Genomic DNA, 8239 nt, shown 5'->3' with positions numbered 1-8239 from the left:
CTCTCTCTCCCTCTCTCTTTCTCTCTCTCCCTCTCTCTCTTTCTCCCTCTCTCTCTCTTTCTCTCTCTTTCTTTCTCTTTCTCTTACTTTTTGCACATTGTTAACGAGCCTTTGTCCCTGCTATAACCGGTTGGGCTCCGATGAGGCCCTGTTATTGCCGATAACTTTTAATAGAGACAAAGAGTTGGAAAAACGGGGATTTTAAGCATCCCTGTTATTACCGGATCCCTGTTATTTCCGGGCCTGTTATATATGGTTTCCACTGTATAATGTGAGAGAGCAAAATATGCGTTTAAGTCAAGAAACAATATTATGAATAACTTATGATGGAAGTTACTGAGATTAAAAGAAACTGACTTGATCGGCACAGAAAAAGAAACACTACTAGGTAAGAAAACAAACTGAAAGTGAGAGGCAATAAACTGCTGGTCCTGGCCTCCAGTACTTTACTCGTACTTTCTTCACCCATACACAAAATATCGATGTGCACTGGACCCGTTAAATATGTAATGAGAACTGTCCTGTATGATGACAAAAAGTCTATTGATACTGTACCAGTGCCGCTGTCCCAAGCAGATCAAGTCTACAATCAGATACTATACAAAGCTGGACAGACAAAGTTAGCACACAACAGTTTCCGATCATTATTTTATCAAATGTTCTTCATCGCACTTCTCAGTTCTCAGAACAGAACACTGTGTTGTAACAAAGTGGGGAAGTGTGTCAAATGCTAATTATAGAACTTGGTGTCTAGCTGGGGTGACGGTGGAAAAGGGGAGGGAAGGAAGGGGGAAGGCTTTTATTGTTTTCGGCCCAGACTCTGACAGCTGAGTGCCTATCGCTCCTCATTAAAATTCTCCTATACCTTCACTAGACGATTCCTCCTTTCGCCGGCCAGACTCCTATGGGCCAGGTATGTTATTAAAGGGGAAAAAAACGAAGAGTAAATGCCAAACAGGAACTATAGGTGGTTAAAAAGTCAATAAACAAAAAAGATTAGTGCCATGCTTGACAATAAATGTTCTGATAGTAGTTTGAGAAAGGCTGAATGATAAATTTTGCTGATAAAATAATACATGTGTCTGTGCTGCTCAAGACGTTCTCATTCTTAATTTTGTAAGCTACAAAAAGGCCAATTTGGCAATTAAGGATTGCCCTATTCGCTCAGAGAGCAGTCTATGGATTTATCCAGGGGACTGACGTTGTGTTTGGTTTGGCCTCATACTAGGTTTTCTCAGTCAGGCCATATATCTCGGACGTTTGGCTCCGGCATTGGAGGCCGGGGTGGACGACCTTATCTTGAAAGGCTTGCCTCGAGACTGGTTCTTATCTTATCGAGGATCAATGCGAAAAGCGGCGATAGGCAGATGTTCTAATACTAATACGTATTCAGGTGATGGAACATTTTTGCATTATGTTTTTGCGTGCCGATAGTGTAATAGTAATATGTGTAGCTGTCTAGTCTGTCTAATCTCCTAGCCTCTTCATTGTTCAATTCAGTCCTCTTGGGTGTACACGTTTTTTTCGTTTGGATGTATTTTCTCTTCACTCGATTCTAAGGATTAAATTTGTGCTTATATTATGTTTTTAGTGTTCAGCCCAGATTCTAGTTTTCTTTCATCTTGAATGTTATTGTTACTATTACTAGAATCTACTGTTACTGTGAAAAAGTTTTCAGCTGACGTCTCAGTTTCAGCGCAGTGAACCGTGTGAGCAACATTTGAACATGGGAAGAAAGTGTAGGGGATGGGGCAGTAAAAGTGGTTATGCCAGCCAAAAAGGGAGATGCAAAATAACAATCATTTTATCAAACAATGGACCCTGACAGTCATTGGCAATGTTGCAAAGAGTAAAGATAATTATAATACATTTGTCTTGCTCAGCAGAACTCGAGATCAGGGTTGGTGATTTTTTTGATAAAAATAAAAAAAATCGATTTTTTTTATTTAAATCGGATTTTTTTTATTTTTTTTATTTAAAAAAAAATGTCGACACAGTTTGGGATTTTTGGTGGCTAAAAGTATGTTCTTTTAGTGCAAAATGCATTGTCTTTATTTTAACTAATGATTAATTTAAGCAACTGCAATTTTAGAAAGCCTTAATCTGCTATATATAATATCAGTGAATTATGGCTACAGACGAAAAATGAAGAAAATGTCAGTCTAAAAGGAAGGGGGGGGGGGGGGGGTAATTATGCATAGATAAACTTGCATTTTATTTTTATTACAGTGTGTGTGTGAGCACGCGCTTGTGTTTGTCTAAAAAGAAAAAGAAAATGCTAATTTCAATTATGAAAAAAAAGTAAATTGAATACTGTATTATTTTACTACTTACAGTGACAGACTTTTAAGCAATTTTAGTCTACTAAACCTTATATCTGTTTTATAAAACCAAGGAAAGGAATTCTGAATGTTTAAAGATGTAAAAACAGAAAACATTTTTTAAAGTGATTTAAATCACTGAATTTTATTTTTAAAATCAAGTTGATTTAAATTTAAAAAAATCAACTGATTTAAATCGACCAGATTTAAATCAACCCAACCCTGGTTTTCAATTATGAAAAAAAGTAAATTGAGAACTGTATTATTTTACAGTGACGGGGGGAAAGCAGACTTTTAAGCATGATTATATTAGTCTACTAAACCTTATATATATCCGTTTAAAATAAAACCAAGGAAAGGAATTCTGAAAGTTTAAATATATGTAAAAACTGAATACATTTTTTTGAAAAGTGATTTAAATCACTGATTTTTATTTTTTAAATCAAATTGATTAAAAAAAATTTTTAATCAACTGATTTAAATCAACCCAGCTCTGATTTCAATATATGGAAAAAAAAAAGTAAATTGAATACTGTATTATTTTACAGTGAAAGGGGGGAAATCAGACTTTTAAGCATGATTATATTAGTCTACTGAACCTTATATCTGTTTTATGAAACCAAGGAAAGGAATTCTGAATGTTGAAATGTGTAAAAACCGAATAAAAATAAAAAAATTTTAAAAGTGATTTAAATCACTGATTTTTATTTTAAAAATCAAGTTGATTTAAATTTAAAAAATCAACTGATTTAAATCAACCCAACCCTGCTCGAGATGGCCCTATTTTTGCATTTTCCATGTATTTAACTTTTGTTCACCATACCCATGACCATGTGAAAGAGGTTTCATTTGAAGCTTCACAAACTGAAGCACATCAGGCATCCAGACTTCACTAGAGATGTTGCCACATGCTAGAGTCAGTTAGCCTACATGAAATTTTGCACTTCGTGTGTAACCTTCCAGAGAGACATTGTTGGCCTATTCTACTACTACTACTTGTTGGGTAGGTTGTTTTTTTTAAAGGAAACCACTGAAAAACTGTGCAGAAACTGATTAGTGGCGATTTTGTGGGACTTTCCAGCGATATTCCATCTTGATATATTGTTATCGTAAGCTGATGTGGCTTGCAAAATATCTTCATGAAATATTTGCGGAGCAAATGAAGGACAGGCGAAGGAAAAAAATAGCGAAGTGACTTTTTTCAGAGGTAAGGGATTGTGTTCAGTTACATATAATAATATATTTCTCTCTTTCTCTCTCTCTCTCTCTCCCTATATATAATATATACAGTGGAAACCTGATATAACAGGGATGGTGGGAGTAGAGAAAAAGTCCTGTTATATCCGATCCCTGTTAAATCCGAAATGCAAGGAAAGTGAGCATTTGTGGACTAATCTAGCTCAACTAGCTGTACTTATTCATGGGTAGTTTCCCTAGCCACAAGTACCCACGAACAGGTGTTTTGGCACCGACTTTCTCCTTGCGTCCTTAAAACCACATCAGAAGAGCTTGGTCCAGAGCATCTACATCGTCTCATCTTCTTTCGATCCAGAGCAAACTTTTCATTTGAGTATGCTGCCACTATCTTCTCTCTATCCTTGATAATAGTGGGAATCGACCCTTGTGGAATGTCGAACTGACGACAAATCTCTGCCAGTAGAGCTTGCTTTTTGTCAACAGTCTGGATTATTTCGTATTTTTTGTCAATTGAAAGGCTTTTTCTCTTGCGCTTGACATCGTTGGTGACCATAATGAAAGAAGTAGGCTTAGATCTAGGCCGACCGATCGTCCGTCCTCTCTCTCTCTCTTACTTTTTACACATTGTTAACGAGCCTTTGTCCCTGCTATAACCGGTTGGGCTCCGATGAGGCCCTGTTATTGCCGATAACTTTTAATAGAGACAAAGAGTAGGAAAAAACGGGGATTTTAAACATCCCTGTTAATGTTATTACCAGATCCCTGTTATTTCCGGGCCTGTTATATATGGTTTCCACTGTATATATGTGTGTGTGTGTCTGTGTGTGTGTGTGTGTGTGTGTGTGTGAGTATGTGTGTCAAATTTATTTTCTTTCATATTTGTTGAAACATGTTATATCTAGAACGAGAACGATGTTGCAAGTGAAGAACAAAAGTTATTCCACGAGTGTGCCACGGTCTTTTTTATGATAAAATGCAAACGTAATTCATTTTCATGTTGAGTCTGTCACTGGTGTGACCTTCCTTTGTTATAGGAGCCTTTAAACTCTCACAAAAAAGCTCCAACAACAAAAATGTATTGCATTTAAGTAAGGTTCGTTGTAAACCAGTCTAGTGAGTAGTGCGAGAATGCTCCATCACCCGCACCAATGCACTTATATAGTCTATCACCGCTTTTCGTATTGACCCTCCGGGAACGCGGTAGGCCTCCAATACCTAGGCCAGTCGAGCGGGCTGTGTGGCCTGGGACTGAGAAAGCTTAGGCTTAGGCCTCGTAACAAAGTTCCGCGACGCGACGGCTTGACCGGAGACGATTTAAAGTTACGAACCTGCGCTATAACAAACGTGAAGGAATGAGGTTCTGTCGCGACAAAACAGCAGTGAATCCCACTTCTCTATTTGAGCGCCTTCAAATTGGCAAGGTGCTTTTGAATGTTGATACATGTTTGTTTGGATTTACTTAATACTGTAAGAAAATCATCATCAGCTATAAATCTCTTGTCAACAGTCCAGCTGACAAAAATTTGACCGGCACCGCCGGTCTTGCCCAGTTAACAAACCGTCCCTGGATAGAAAGTATTCAGAAATTAGGAAAAACATGGTGAGAATAGCCAATGCTGGCAAGTAAACAGCCACTTCCATTCTTAAAACTGCTCGGAAGAAAAAAGGGCATTTTGTCAGCTTACACTACAGCAGCACTGTTGTTGAGAGTTGTCCAGCAAAAACTCAAAGGCAAAGGCACATCAATACATGTAGCCTATTTATAGGATCAAAACAATATAATAAAATAATATGAGGCCTAGATCTAGATCTAGATTCTAGATCTAGATTCTAGATCTAATGAGAGGATGAAAGAGTAGGACCTACTGAAACTAGATCTAGATCTAGATCTAGATCTAGATCTAGATTCTTCTAACACAGCAGAACAATCACAAGCAATGCCAATGCCATGAACATTCATTATTAGATTTATATGTATTATAATATATTATGATCTTAAGTAGATTCTACATTCTCATTTCTAGCTTCGCTTAGCATTCTCAGTCTAGAATCTAAATATCTAAGAAAGGCCATATCTAAAGTGGACTTACCTTGGGTTTGGGCCTTGGGTACTCGCAAGTACTGATCGAGAAGACGAAGAAAAGTAGATCTAGACTCTAGATCTAGATCTAGACTTAGATCTAGGAATAACAATAACATTAATAACAACAGTAATAAAAGCTTGATAATAAATCAAAAAGTGCGCATTTTTTCAGCTCATAATACTTAACAATTTTTATCAGATTTCAAAATTATCTGGCTAATATTGTATTAACTTGTCAGCGCCGCTGGCAGGTACGGTGTGGGCAAGGAGATTCTCGGGTGTAGGACTCATTGGCCTACCATGCAACTCTGCAGTCTGCAGGGATTGCTCATCGAATCGCCATTCGTAGAAAAACACGTATTTCGCGAGGAAATTCCCAGGGTCAGATAACTCATGCTTGATGAATGAGTCTCGCAAAGTCGACAACTTTCGTTTAAACTAAAACATTCAGTTTCAGTTTCACCATCACCCGTCTTGGGTTTCACTTCCGATCAAGCTGCTGGTAATTTCGGAACGTTGCAGTGCTCGTATAAATCTAGAATCTAGATTTAGATCTAGATCTAGAATCTACATCTAATTTACCCTTGCCAAGAGCAGTCTGGACCTACTTCTTGTTTTCTAGTTTTCAAGGCTATTCCTGACCCTGACGCATAGAGTTATCCCCTATAGTGTACACAGAGAGTATTTAATTATAATTGTCTAGAGGTATCGGCTGTGACGTCACCTACGTAAAGAAGCGAGGTAGCGCGAGCCCACTCAGCTCACGGCGCCGCCATCTTCGAGAGGTTTAGAAACAGCGCTGTCACGCTGCGCGTCTCTCGCAACACCTTCAGGTCTTCATTGTGTATGGAGCGTTGAGCTCACATTGACGGCCTAGTTTTTTTGTTTGTTTTTTGGGGTTTTTTGCTTTTTGTTGCAGTTGTCGTTTAACTGATTCCATCCATGATTTTTTCGGGCTCTGGACAGAGTTATTTTTCCCTGCTCAGTTTTAGACCTGGGGTGCATCTATTTAATGCATTACTGTGAAGCTCTAAGTCACTCTAATAGAAGGTATTGTCATACCAAACTGATGGGAATAAATATAAAAATCTGTTTATATCAATAACAATGACCTATAATCTGTTTGTATTACATTTTCCTTCTGACAAAAACGAATGAGAAAAAAAAATTGCGCAACAGCTCTCCGAAAATTTCAACTTACCGCATTTTTTCAGCTCTACAAGTCCTTTTTTAATCCATAGGAATCAACACAACATTGACATTGTAGCGATATCACCCTAGCACACATTTATCCAAGAATTTCACAAATTTAGTTGAATATCTTCCTTTGAAGAGCCTTTTTATTATACCAGGTTCCGTTTTGTTTACCCTTAGATCTAACCTACATCGCAACAACAAAACAACGATTTTTGCAAGAATTTCGCGGAGTTTCGATCGATATTGGCGCTCAGAGATTGAGGTCAGGTTTGTTTACATGTTCTACTTCCTTTCGACAACTTAAAAAGTAGGAACTATGTTAAAAAGTGCACCTTTGTTTCGGATTTCGTTGAGCCGCTCACAGCGGCCGAATGGTGGCAGCGGAAAAACTCAGAGCCGCTGTCAGCGGCCGAATGGATGGAATCAGTTAGATCTCGTCAAAAACAAACACGCATTATATATGCATACACAATGCAGCAACCTACTGACCGATTGTGGGAAACATAATTGTACTCAAACGTGGGCTACAAATTGTAAACAGAAAGATATTAGGCCTTACTGTAATGAGGTATTGTTTGTTTTCCCCTGGTGGTGGTGAGGGGGGGAGCGGAGGGAGACAATTAAGTGGGTGACAGTGACAGAGTGTGTTTAGACAAAGGACATTTAAAAATTGACTGTTTTTACGTCATGGTGCCCACACTCTCATTGATTCAGGGAGATGATTGTTTTCATTATTTTTTTAACATCTTTTCCCATATCTTTGTGGGTGTGTCATTCTGTCCCTAATCAGTTTTTCATGATGGCGTAATATCATCTGGCAGAAGACCTTGTGTGAATCCTTTATATGTGTAGACTGGCGTAGCTGTCTCTGGTGGGAATATGTAGCTATGTGTTCTTATTGTGATCTCAAATCTCTGTGAGCACATATTAATTATGACCACTGACATGACATGATCTCAGAACATGTTTACCCGGCTATACGTAGGCCTGTAAACCGTGCTTGTTTGTGGTGTTTGTCAGCTGGATAACTTGGTGTCAATGGAATTTTACACGTTACGCAGCAGATCCTCTTGGCGACATTGCGAACAATAAGACTACTGCTGTCACTCAATGCGTGCTGATGGCGTATTCTGTGGGTGATGCTAGGGCTCTTATGAAGGAGGGGGAGGCAATTATTTGGTGTATTATTTTTGTTTTGGCTCGTGTTTTACAGCGCTCTCAACTGCATAAGGTCATTATTGAGTCCTCGGGACACGTTAAACATTACATGTTTCAATTTGGTAGGAATTAATCTTGAATTTGGCCTGGGTGGCGGCTGAAGCCTACTCTTATCGATTTTGGACCACCAGTGGATCTTTAACTTGCACAATTTGCACACAGGACCACCGAGATGTTCCACCCTTGTGTGAGAAGGATATTTTAAGGAGATCTTACCTACCCC

The 8239-nt window shown here is 38.4% G+C and overlaps 2 protein-coding genes and 1 long non-coding RNA gene across 6 annotated transcripts in view; 1 reads left to right on the top strand and 2 right to left on the bottom strand.

Annotated features, from left to right (window-relative positions):
* LOC101845957 overlaps positions 1–5696 on the bottom strand; it is a 54529-nt gene extending 48833 nt beyond the window's left edge. The window contains exon 1 of the mRNA XM_005108818.3: positions 5609–5696. The gene's annotated coding sequence lies outside the window, so the exon portion shown is untranslated. The remainder of the gene's footprint in view (positions 1–5608) is intronic.
* The window catches only part of LOC101845577, a 68756-nt gene extending 62017 nt beyond the window's left edge, over positions 1–6739 (bottom strand). The window contains exon 1 of one of the 4 annotated variants that reach the window (XM_013088318.2): positions 5789–6739. The gene's annotated coding sequence lies outside the window, so the exon portion shown is untranslated. The remainder of the gene's footprint in view (positions 1–5788) is intronic. The other 3 variants (XM_005108817.3, XM_035972518.1, XM_013088321.2) reach the window with 3 other exon arrangements.
* The window catches only part of LOC106013215, an 8885-nt gene continuing 3707 nt past the window's right edge, over positions 3062–8239 (top strand). Inside the window, exon 1 of the long non-coding RNA XR_001185279.2 lies at positions 3062–3528. This is a non-coding gene — a long non-coding RNA (uncharacterized LOC106013215). The remainder of the gene's footprint in view (positions 3529–8239) is intronic.

Source organism: Aplysia californica, unplaced genomic scaffold (genome assembly GCF_000002075.1).
Source record: "Aplysia californica isolate F4 #8 unplaced genomic scaffold, AplCal3.0 scaffold00723, whole genome shotgun sequence".
NCBI classification, from domain to species: Eukaryota; Metazoa; Mollusca; class Gastropoda; order Aplysiida; family Aplysiidae; genus Aplysia; species Aplysia californica.
Note: the sequence above shows the minus strand (reverse complement) of the source record. Positions and strands in the feature narration are given on the sequence as shown.